The sequence below is a fragment of the Mustela putorius genome, unplaced genomic scaffold (genome assembly GCF_011764305.1).
Source record: "Mustela putorius furo isolate JIRA1106 unplaced genomic scaffold, ASM1176430v1.1 tig00000198_pilon_pilon_pilon, whole genome shotgun sequence".
NCBI lineage: Eukaryota > Metazoa > Chordata > Mammalia > Carnivora > Mustelidae > Mustela > Mustela putorius.
The window spans coordinates 8,200,548-8,213,652 of NW_025421311.1; positions in this window are offsets into that span (position 1 = coordinate 8,200,548).

Consider the following 13,105-nt stretch of genomic DNA (forward strand, 5'->3'; position numbering starts at 1 on the left):
GAGAGAGATGGTCCACGGCGGGCAAGAAGGATCATCACTGCTCACCTTGGCATTGCCAATACTGTAGAAGCCGGGCCCCTGCTCCTCGCTCACAAAGGGCTGCACTTATCTCTCCCAGGAAATATATGGCTAATTCCACAAAAAGGACAGAAGAATAAAAAGGATTTTTTTCTAATAAATATTCTCTTGCAGCTAATCCACCCTTTGTAACTGTCAGGCTCCACGGGGCTGGCAGCCAGCCCATCAGACAAGAAATGCAGCTGTGCCCTGGGAAACATGAGAAGAGAAACAGATTAATAAAGAGGAAAAACATGTTTGGTAACTGTGTCTGAGGGGAGTCCTCAGAGGGAGACCCTGGCAGCTCGGGGACCCCAAAACCAATGCCACCCAGAAGCCACGGCTATGCTACGGGGATGGAGCCAGACATGTGAGCCCTGAGAGCAGCCTGCGGAGCCTGCTTTCCTGAGCCTCCCTCAGTCGGCTCAATGGAAAATGGCAACAGAGTGACAGAGGTGTCCCATCAGGAGGCACGCGCTTTCTGTGTCCCCCACCACCCAGCACGAGGCTGAGGACACACGAGCTCTGCAGGGAGGCAGCCCATGTCTGCAGCGGGCTTCCCTCCGGCTCCGTGACAGTTCCCTGGCAGGCCGCCCCGTGTGACGATGACACTGTATGGGGAGGGGTTTCACAGCACCTGTGGCCCCGCAAGCCTGTGGGTAAGATGGGGATATTAGGACAGGAGACATCCTGGTTAGGCTGTCCTGGAAACCGTGGGTTTGGATAAACGACACGGTACATATGGAAACGCCAGTGTTCCGGGCTCAGCCATCCAGCGAAGACTGTTACACAGACGGAAGAGGAAGAACACCTCCCCCACCTTTCTCCAGTTTCCCTGCATCATCACCTACAATTATATTCTAAAGAGAGATCACCCCCAAGCCAGCCCCCAGGATTTTTTTCAAACCTTCCCACGTGCTTCCTGCCTCTTCTCTCTGCACACCTGTCCTATGAGCCTCAGGTTACCAGAGCCCCCAACCAGAGGGGAAGGGGCTGGGGACTGCACGCTCAGGTTCCACTGTCACCACACAGGGGACAGCAGACCGGAGTGGGAGCCTGGGGGGAATAGTCAGGCAAGATTAATCTTTGGCTCCAGGGCCCAGAGCCCTGGGACACAAAGTCTTAACATTACATCCTTCGTTTTGACTCCCCTCAGCGATCTGGTCACTCTGGCCTATGGGGCTGCACCTAGCCCCCAGCCATCAGCTGTCTGGAGAAATTCAGGAGAAGGGGGAGTGCAGGCATACACTCTGTTCCCGAGCCAGTGTGAGGGACACCAGCCTGAGAGACAGAATCAGCTCTGTGACAGACCCCTATGTCACTAAGCAAAATCAGTCACTGAATCAGACCACTCGCTGTGTTCCAAGGACCGTTCTCAACTCTGCCCATCACAAATAATCCCATCTTCACATCAACCTCCTTTTTATTGAGGTACAAGTCACATCACATAAAAGTCACCATTTTAACTACATTAAAGCATACCATTATGTGACTTCACATTCCTAGTGTTGTATCATCATCACCCCATTTGATCCAGAAAACTTTTATCACCCAGAAAGAAACCCTATACCCTTGAAGCCATTACAAGAGCAGACTTCTGAGGGAGCCGCCCTCCACTGACGACGTCTGACGTCATGCTTTTGAGGGAGACATGCCTACAGTCTAGCCAGTGTTGGAGAGCAGGTCCCAGGAGATGCACTGGTTGCAAACAGGTGCATTCCTGAAAGTTTGTACGTGAGCAAACGGAGACTGAGGAACCTGCTCCAGCTCAGGTGTGACTGGTGAAGTCCAGCTCTCTGGCTCCAGAATGAAGCAGACACCTCTGTCTAGAACATAGAACCTGAGAAGAAAGACACTTCATGGATTTTTTTTTTTTAAGATTTTATTTATTTATGTGACAGAGATCACAAGTAAGCAGAGAGGCAGGCAGGCGGAGGGGGAAGGCAGGCTCCCCGCTGAGCAGAGAGCCTGATGTGGGGCTCGATCCCAGGACCCCAGGACCATGACCTAAGCCGAAGGTAGAGGCTTTAACCCACGGAGCCACCCAGGCGCCCTAACTTCATGGATTTTTGATGATAAATAGTACAGATAAGGTTCCCCTGAAATTGCTGACCAAATGTGAAGGTATTAGGAAAAAGGGACATTGATGGAGCTTTGACCCAGGAAATTCAACGGAAGCGTTCCAGGAGGCAGTAAGCCTACGAAGTGGGTTTACTGGGAGAGACACAAGCCCACCTGCTCAGAGCAAGGATTTCAGTAGCAAACAATAAGCATTTGCTGAACCAAGTGCCATGAGAAAGAAGCACAGTGGAGGATACAAAGAAGCGACTGTCCAACTTCAAGTGTCCTTCAGCTGGTCGCACTTACTGCCTCAGCTCTTCCCTGATTACTGTCTCGGTTCCAGTCCTGACGGACATCCTGTAGTCTTCCCTTCCCCATCCCTTACACATGAGTCTTTACCGGCTCTGAGCCATTGTTGTTTTGCGAGTCTTTGTTAACATGTTGTTTGTCACTGTGCATTGTTGTTGCTTGTTTTCTGTCTACAGAGTACTCTCCCCTCCCTCTAACTGTCTAAATTTTGACCCTGCAGATTAGCAGCGGCCTCGATGTGCTCTCTTCTTCCCCGGATGCAGAATACATCGTCACAACAGTCCCACTCAGGGAGCCGTGCTGTGCGGTGCTGAGCACGGGTCAGTGCACGCCCTCATTCCGTCCTCCCCAGAAAACCCAGAGGAGGAGGAGGTCCAGAAAGGTCACGTAGCTCACTCCAGGCCCCACAGAACCGAGATTAGAGTCCTGGTCCTTGTGATTCCAGAACCTAATCTCTTAACCGCCATATGTACTAATGGACCTCTCAGGTGAGACTGCTCCTCACAAAGTAGCCCTTCATCCTCTGAAGTGGGTGCTGTTTCCTACTTATTCCACACACACTGGCCTTTCCTTTCCACCAGATTACAAGCACCCTGAAGGCAGACACCTTGAGATAAGAAGCAGCTCTCCCGGGGCCTCTCACCTTCTTCACCTCTGTGCTCCCACAGCATCCACGTCAACCATGAAATCGTTCCATCTCCAGAAACAGAAATTAATGGACTTCTCTGGAAGGAAAACTGATCCTGGTGCCTTCACTGGGGGAGCAGAGGACTGCGGTTTCACTATAGTCTTCAGAGGTGAGCCGGGGATGGAAAAGTACAGGGCAAGAACTGCATATGTCTTGGTGGCCAGGCCTGGAGTCCCAAGTTCAGTATTAATGTCAGCCTGCTCATAATAACAAAAACTCCCATTTTCAGAGCCCCTGAAACATGTCAGTCTCTGCACTAAACACTGAATTTATAGTATCTCACGAGTCCACATACTGAGCTTATAAGGTAAGGACTGGTATTATCACAGCTTTATCGAGGGAATCAAGACTCGGAGTGGTAACTTTCCTAAAGGTTCATAGATGCTAAATGACAGAGTTGGAATCTGAACCCACAGCTTTCTGATTCTAAAACCAGAGGAGAGGGCAGAACCCCCAAAGCCTATTTAGGGAAGAGCACCTCTCACCTAAGTGACCTATTCAAACTTTTCATATTACCAAATATACCTGACTTATAAACACATGTTAATTGATTTGTAAAAGATATGGCCCCTGCTATCCAGAGGCTAATAATTTAGACAGGGTGACAGATGAAAGGAAAGAAGTGGGATGAAGGACAGCCACCAGGGCTGGCCAACAATGGAATGGGCTATCTCTTGATGGGAGTAGAGAAGAATCACTGGGGAGCTAGGTGAAGGGGACTGCCAAGGTTAGGTTAGGGGACTGCCAAGTTTCCTTCTAACATGATACTCCGTGATTCCATTCATTAGCCCACACTCAGCTGGAGGGGGAAGCGTCTGAACTTAGCGAAGTTCAGAGCTTAGGACACATCGTTGGTGCCATCAGCACAAGGAGGGGCCGGGATTCCCAGTGGAAGACGCACAGAGGGAACAGAGCGCAAGCCGGAGGATGGAGCAAAAAGGAACACAGAGGAACACAATCAAGGAGACTGTGTCAGAGAGCTAAGAAGGAACATGTATCACCGAGTCAGTCAGAGGGTTGCTGCAAGACAGAGCGGCTCAGAGTAAACCACTGACAAGTCCCTACTCTTCATCCCTCTGATGTTCTGTTCATTCAACAAATATTCATTGAGTATTCCTGGAGCCACGCACTGGTCCTGCAGGGAGAGGGAGGGCAGTGAACACCCAGCTAAATCCTGGCTCCCCATGTGCTAAGGGTCTTGGAGAATGCTTGAGTAAGACATTTCATTTCCTTGTGGGGTGATATGAAAGGATGTCCTCTGTCCAGATCACTTGGAGCTGGGCTGTGGATGCTGAGCAAACACACAGCAATCCGCACTGCAGTCCCATACTTAAGTAAGATACAAGGAGAATAACAGACAGGAGAGAAACTGGCAAGTCAAATTCAGTTTTGTTCCACCAGACAGAAGAGATATGACCATGCTTGGAGGCAGGGAGATGTCTTAGCCAAATGCAATGATATTTAAGGATCACATTATTTAGAAACTTAAACTTTCATAATCTTCAGAAATGGAATCTGATTGCCACTGCTTCTCAAGCAAGATACCTGTCCCTCTGAGAAGTAGTTCTAGAAACCCTTGTCATCACAGCTGGGCCAGGCCAGGCAGACTCTGCCCAGGCCGGGAGACAGGAAGGAGAGGATGCCTCAAAGGCATTCATAAATGAGCCCTTATTGTTGGCAGTGGGCCACAGATAGAAAATGGTCCTAAAATGCACATCACATTATTCGAGAATCCCCTGGAAGGCATTCCATCAGACATTCCAACTCTGGGGGCAGAAGAAGAGGACCTCACCTGGCAGATCTCTCAAGTTCAGACCTCACTGGTCCTGGGACTCTCCAGCGAAATACCATTCAGAAAGTCTGGTGCAGGTTCCCCCAGGCCTGCCTGGTTCTGACCAGAACTCTGAAGTAGATCAGCACAAGCCTTGGAGTTTCCAAAACCCCTCTTAGGTTCTCAAAGCACAGCCGAGGGCACCCGGCCACAAGCGATGGCAAAAGACCTCTTTGGTTGTTCTCTGCTGGAACGTTCCAGCCAGTGCTGGGCCAGAAAGCCAGCCACCCAGCCCCAGCCTCCACTGGGTGCAAGAAAAGCTCCAAGCCCTACTCTGCTCCCAAGAGCTCCAGACCTAGAATGAGAAAAACATTCAAGGGTCATGTTGGGGAACACAGGGCCTCCTCAGGGGTGGTGGGGAAGGCCCACTACTACTCCGGTGGGAAGGGGAAGAAGGACTCATATTTCCCTGGAGGCTGCACCCTGCCCTGGGGAGAGCAGCTCCCCAGAAATGACACTTGAGGACCTGGCTTGGGGCCACAAGAGCAGACAGCTTGGGGTTTATTTCCCCTTTATAATGGAGGCAGGCGAGGAAAGGAATTCTTTGACTAAGTAACATAATACTTCTGGGTCCAGCCCACCAGGCTGGGCCCTGGGAAGAGCAAACAAGCCGCCTGCCCTGTCCCAACAGGTTTGTGGACACTGGCCGCAGCTGCCACTCACTGTGCTCAGGCGTGGATGCTGCGGGAAAGGGGAGGGACGCTGATGCCCAGGACAGCAAGGATGTTGGGAAAGATCTCTAATCCAGTCTCAACCCTGTCAAGGCCTGAGTCCAACACTTTGTGCCCCTGAGCCATCAGATTTAACTCTGTACCCCAGCCCCTGCTTCATGCCACCTTGGTTCCCACTTCCCCACCTGCCCAAGCCCCTGAACCCAGATGAAAGTCCAGGCTTCGTCCCCATAAGCTGAGGGACATCCTAGATGCCACCTGCCCAGGCTGGAGGTCTCCCCCCTTGATACATACGTGCTCCGCGTGTCACAAGGGCAAGCACTCGTGATCTGGTGGGTCAACCACACAAGTAACACGTCAGTAACAATCAGCATCTGTGCAGTATTCTGCAGTTCGCAAAGCTTCAACCTCCAAACAACTCTTCTCAGTTAGGCATTACCATCTACCCATTTTACAGATAGGAAAGCAGGAGGCTCAGAGAGGTATTCCACAGAGTGGCAAAGCCAGGCCCTGAACCCAAACTGTTTAACTCCACATCTCCTGCTGTAAACCCCAGGGCGGGACCACGGGTACTGGCGATCTGCAGAATGGGTTCTATCCAATCCCCCGCTTTGCAGCCCCCAGCTCTTCGAACCTGACCGCTGCATGACGGAGACACCGTCACCCGACTGCCCAACCCCTGCCCTGCTGGGCAGCCGGCCCAGGATGCAGAGAGTCCCCAGGGCCACCCTGCCCCTGGCAGGTGCCCTCTCACCTCGCCCGCCCGCCCTCCCCACCGCACTCCAGGCCGGGGCCCTCCTCGAGTTGTTTGTTTTGCTGCGGGTTTCCGTTGGCTGGCGTGTGGGTGTTTGTTGTATTCCTCCTGCAGATGGCAGGCAGCGCGCCCTCCCCACCGTCACCCCCCCCTCGCCCCCCGCCACGGGCAGCCGGGAGAGCCGTCGCAGCAGAGCAGAACAAAAGCCTAGCAGGTGAACAGCCCCGTCTGCCGGTATCTTTTATCCAACCCAGGTCCAGACAATATCTTCACAAAATTCTTTTCAACTCCCCCATCATCTGGGGCTCTTCCTGCCTGGCTTCCTGCCTGGATCCCCCAGTGCCTCCCCCACCCTCCCAGAAACATCTGCTCCTCTGGTGGGGCAAAGGACCCATAGTTCCAAAGAGCAGTTTGGTTTGAGTTTGGGTTTCTTCTTTGAGGGTGAGGTGGAGGGATTCTTCCATCCTTTACACCCCCTCAGAACCCAGGGATCCCACAGTCCCAGAAACTTCCGGCAAAAGGAAAGGACCGTGCGTTGTGGATGGTAGATGGAAACTCCCATTCTCCAAGCTCAGCTCTCCCCTCAGCAGGGGGGGCGCAGTGACCCTCAGCTTCTTACTGGCCCTGAGAGGCCTCTCAGGAGGCACCTGCTCTGATGGGGATGGAGTGGAGGGTGCTGGAAAAGAATGGGTATCTGTTTTCAAAGCTAATGTTGCTCATTCCCAAATCTCAGTGCTTCCATCTGGCCCCAGGAGCTGTGCTTGACCAAGGACCGGTGCCTTTCCCTCTAGAAATACCACTAGAGGCTAGCGAAAATGCACATCAGGCCTCCGAGTGTCCTGGCTGCCCGAGATGAGGTTGGACTTCCGATGGTGTGTGCCTGCTGCCGTGCTCCCCTTACCACCGTTCAGCAACGCGGGAAGGTAGGCTGGGCATCCCAGTTCTCATCCTGTGCTCTCCTACTGCTTCTACCATGCTGTTCAGGTTTTCGATTGGTGGCTTGGCCACCCACCCTTCTTGGGTTTTCTTTTCAGCTTTGTTCATGTTCTCAGGAGATCTTTCTTGGCAACACCTCTATGAGGAGCCCAGGGCTTATCTCACTCTCTCTTCATGCTCAGCTCAGACCTGCAGGACCGCAGCCAGGCCCATAGCCTCGCAGAGGGTGGGAACTAATGACTCTCACCTCTGACCCCAGCTGGGAAGCATTTTATGACCACCTGGAAGACAGCCCCAGAGATGTCCAAGCTCACTGTGCTATCAAGGACCTAGAAGCAACTGAAGATGCCGCTCAGGGGGAAAGTCAAAGGAGGAGAATGCTGGGGCACCCACAGAACCGTCAACAGGTAGAACACAAATCTCTGGGGCATCTGTTCCAAAGGTGCTGACACAGGGTCCTGACTCCCTGCACAGGTGTGTGGGTTTGACTGCCGGCTCCAATTTGTTTAGGCTGAATTGTAGCACAAACAGAGCTGGGGCCCAGTATGCAGAAGCTGCTTGGGCCAGTTCTAGGAACACAGTGTAACTCCATGCGCGCTGGCAGTGTGCACCCCACGCTTTCCAACACGAGTTGGCTTGTGCGGCCCTTCGCCCCTTACCCGCCCTGGCCTCCAGACCTCCAAGGGCTTGGCTCTTGGAAGCCTTCCCTGATTCCTTCCTAACTGAAGTCAAGCACTCTCTCAGGGCCTTTTTTCCAGCACTTACCAAATTCCCTCAGGTATTTTAGTTATCTGGGTACACATCTTATCTGTAAACTCCTGAACAACAGAGCTATCTTATTCATCTCTGTTCTTACCAACCACTCACCACACCCCACCCTCTACACCTCGCCCGTGTAGCTCTTGCACAGAGCAAACACTACACATTTTCTGCATCAATAAATCCAGGATAATCCCAAGTCCTTCTGATTGGCCACTAGGGATTCTGGGTAGGGACGGACAGAGAAAAGAAGGAAAGAAAGAAAACCAAAACATGTCCCCATCTTCTTGGCAACCATATATATGACTCTAAGTTTCAAAAGAGAGAATGCTAGAGGATGCCCACAGGTGTGATGGTCAGAGGGACCCTGACAACAAGAACATCCCCCAACTTCACGGGACGGTGCCCTGAATTTCCGGTGATACCTCCCCAGTCGCACTTCTGTCCCTACACATGTATCCAACCATCAGAAACCTCTGTATGACACATGAAACAAAACCCTAATTTCCTGAACTTAAGGGAGAACAGGCTTCCCTGTGCGGAGTGTTGGGTGCTCCCACCAGAGCACGTGACCACCCCCTCTCCTGCCCACTCCTGCCCTGGGAGGGCAGCTAAGCCTCTGTGGTTGGGACCCCAGGGAGGCCTCCCAGTGATTTGCATGTAATCACACACAATACCAGGCACAACAAAGCCACTCCGAATGGCGGAGCCCGCTCAGCTGAGTTTAAGGCTTAATCTCCTTAATACAAAAGTTTCTGCTTTGCTTCGGACAAGTTCTGGGACTCTTGCTAATGATGCTAAACAAATAATCAGCCTTTATCCCCTGCTGGACGCTTGGCCCTGTGCATTGTGGCAGCACGGGCCCCTGTTGTGGTTTACAGACCGGGTGCACACCTGCAGCGTCCGAGTGAGATCACCAGCGCCCAGCAGCGCTCTTTGCTGGGACCCGAGCAATGCCGCAGGCAGAGCCAGGGGAAGGCGCTGGCCCCAGAGCTGCCTAAACGCCCCAGGCCAGACACCAGCTCAGGGCTTCCCAGACTCCCTGAGCCCCTGCTCTCCCCCTCGGCGAGCACTCAGCCCCACGGCCCCCTACCAAAACCCAGTCCCTTCTTTGCCAGTCCTCCGAGTCCGTCCTCCCCCAGTGCTCAGCCCAGCCCTCTCGTGCTTCCCCTCCTCCCAGGCTCACCCGGCCTCTCAGGTTAGGCACCCTTTGCTCCCACAACCAGGTCCTTCAAGGTCCGTCTTCCTATTTACCTCAGCGCTTGTCCCTTAGGTCTCATAGGGCTAGCCCAAGCGAAGTGCCTCCGGGGCGCCATTTCGCAGAGAGGCTCAGTACCTGTAACTCTGCCTTTAGCCCCTCTGCCCAGCCATTCTGAGAATGAACGATGAGCTCTCGTCTCTTATAGTAATGCAGGATTTGGAAGTTGATAAGAAGACAGGTGGCCTTGATGCAGGCACCCTGGCTGTGTCGGTCATCTGTGGCTGTGTAACAAACGCCGCAAAGCCGAGAAGCACAAAACAGGTATCGTTTTCATTCCATCTCGCCACGCTGTAGTGTAGAAGTGCGTGGAGGCTCCACGGGCAATTCTTCTGTTCTGGGCGTGTCCGGGGGGGTTACTCTCTGGCATTCAGCTGACGGATAGGTGGGTCTTCGAGAATAATGAGACTTCACTACTCTCAGGTCTTAGCTGAAGTAGGTGTGGCTGGAAGCCTTGGCTGGGCTGGGACTGTTGACCACAGGGCCTCCACATGGCCTCTCTGGATGGCAGTCTCAGGGTGGTGGGACTCTTTACAGAGCAGATCGAGGCTCCCAGATAGAATATTCCCAAAAAACTGCACTGAAGCTGCAGGGCTCAGAAATCCCAGAACCTCACTTCCGCCACGTTTCATGGGTCACGCAAATTCAAGAGGAGGACATCTGCAGACACCTTTAATGCTTCCGCCAGGAGCCTCCAGCCCCACCAGGAACAGTGTCCTAGGCCCGAAGGCTGCTCTAGATGCTGGCATCATTCTCGTTCTTTCCCCCCAGAGACTCAGACACACGTCCTACTCCGGGCCCAGGGCAGCGTCCCCAGCTGACCTCCTGCTTAGACCGCCTTCCACCTGTCTGGGCTGCTGGCAGGACCTTTGGTTTTTCTTGGCTGCTGCCGGATCTAGAGCTGCTCTTTTCAGGTTTTTGTTCACAGACGGCTTTAGATGGGAGATAAGGAAGTGTGAGTCCATTTTTGCAGAGGCGAAGATGCTGCCGTCCGGTGCAGGGGGAGGGGGCAATAATTCTCCAGACTTCAAGTCCCCCCTGGCTCTTTTAGATTGGCTCCAGCAGCAGGTCACTGCTGCAGGAAAGGGTTTTCTCTATGCCGTGGCTCTAAGGCTCTTGGGGAGTCCGAGGTGGGCCTCAGCCATGAGACGGACGAGGGCGATGGGAGGAAGAGGCCATGCTCTATCTGCCGCACCACCTAGATGCTGAGTCACATCAACACCAAGCAACACCTGGTCAGACAGGCTCCCACACTCCCATCTGGCCCAAACCAGATGCTCCTTCCCCGGCTCTGGGCTGGGAGTGGCAGGTGTCTGGTGGGTCAGTCTCTGCTTCAGGAGCCAGGGTGCAGGGTCACGTAGACGAAGGCCATGTGCACGTCTTTCCCCTTTTCTTCAGTAATGGGTTTCAAATGTGATTATGAAATGTTTAAGCCGCACAAAAAGGAATGAGGAATACAAAAACAAGCCCCCTACACACACACAAGCAAGCAAGTTTGGTTCTCATTCCAAACTATTTGTTTTTTTGTTAAGAAAAAAAAATGTGACCAATATTGCTGAAGTTCTCTGTGCCATGTATACTCTCAGGACTCTGGAGAGTTGGGCAGAGCAGCGGGTCTGCTCGTTCTCTCTGTGGGCTTCGGGAAGCAGCCATGCGGACCCTCCTGCTCCTGACAAAGCCTATTAAGGCATCTGGGTGGGTTTTAAACAGAATGAGTGTGTAACAGTTGACAGACATATTCTTCCTTCTTTGTAAACTGGTATTAAATGAGAAAGCAAAAATCACACACACACACACACACACACACACACACACACTCACACATGTATACCAAACAAGCAAGGGGAGAAGCATTGATGGAGAAGAGAGAAGCTCAGTATCAGAGATTGCTGCTCCGTCCAAAGAAGGACCACTTCCTGGGACTCCAGTCAAGGTACATTGGATCAGAGTCTGCAAATAGGCCATAGAGAACGTCGACCCTTCTTGCTTCTTTCCACTCTGAGCGCAGAGACTTCCCAGATCCCATAGTCTGCACGGGTCACTAGGCCCTTAGAAATTGGCTTCACATCTCTGTGGACATCTGTCTCCCACACTTGACTGTAAACCCCACGACTGTACATTATTCCTTGTCGATCTCCCACGAAGTTCCCGTGCAGAGACAGGACTCTATTACTGCCTAGAATGTATGATTCATTTTTAGGAAATCCCCATGATCACTGAGCAGGAGACAGGAGACCTGACAGAAAGGGAAAGGGAAAGTGGCTGAAACGTAAGAGACCAGAGCATGCAGAGCTCCCAGACGTTGGTTCCTAATTCCACTCTTTCCCAACAGGATCCAGAGCTCCTGGGAGAGATGGCTGATGCTGAGACCAGGGAGGAGATGTACAAGATGAGCCCAGGGCATCTGCTCATGCCAGAGAGTAAGGAAATGCTTTTTTAAGAATAAAACCCACAATGATGAGTTATGTCAAAGAACTCAGGAGCCAACTGAAACAACTCCCTATGACTAACATTGGGTCATTTGAAGGAAAAAAAAAAACTTTCAATATCCACGAGTCTATTCTGATAAGTAAGTAATTGAATGAATAAATGGGGAAGAAAAACAAATCTCTCGTGCAGAAGAATCTCATATACTTTCTGTAGATCCTCCACCATTAGGGGTTGGAGCATAGGACTTTCTTTTCCCCCAAAAAGCACACTAGGGAAAGGAGAAAAATAGGAACAACTTTTCCATGGAGAAAACCTGACAAACATGACCTCAGCCTGGTGGCTGAGGTCAACAATAAAACATCATGGAGATAGTACACACTCTGGATGTGAGGTAGCATACACAATGCTTTATCTCTGTGGTCTTCCTCCTCCAAACCCATGGTTCCAGTCTAACTATTAGAAAAACATCAGACACATCCCAGTGGAGGGGCACACTATGATAGACCTGACACGTCCTCCTCAAAACTGCCAGGATCATCAAAAAGCAGGGAAAGTTTGAGAAACCGTCACAACAGAAAGGAGTTTAAGGAGATGTGACAATAAAATGTACTATGGGATGTGGAACAGAAAAGGGCATCTGGTAAAAACTAAAGACATACGTGCAAAGTATGGACTTTAGTTAATAATTGTACATTGGTATCTTAATTCTGACAAATACATCAACTTAATGTAGGATGTTAATAATAGCGGAAACCGGGTGTGAGGTGTATGAGAATTCTTTGTAGTGTCTTTGCAATTTTTCTGTAAGTCTAAAACCATTCTTAAAAAATTACCAAGAAAAAAATCAACTATGTTCGGGGTGGGGGGGAGCGGGAACTTATGTAGAATTAGAAAAATAGAAGGAAAAAAAAAAAGAGAGACTGAAAGGGGTTCAGAATCATGGAAGTTAAGAAGTCCCTAACCTGTCAGAAGCAATGAAGAATCAGGGAAGATCAGAAGTAAAATCTAGGAAGATCTAGACCAGCCCAGGGGACACTGCCCTTGGAGAGGACAGTTTTAAGAGACAGTGAATAGGGAAGTCAGAGTTCAGGGACATAGTATAAGAACCTGGAAGCAACAAAAGTAGACAAACTATCAGGGAGTGTGGTCTTTAGGGATACGCAGAAACCCCAAGATGGGTCATGAGCCTCAAGGATTGTACTCATCAGAGCTCCTCACAAAACTTGGCTACCTAAAGCATGATAACCACAGACTTAGTTTAGCTGGTTAGAATTGCAGAATCCCAGGCCACACCCCAGATCACCTATAGTACTGAATGATAATCTCCCTTTCAGGAGCACAAACATTCAAT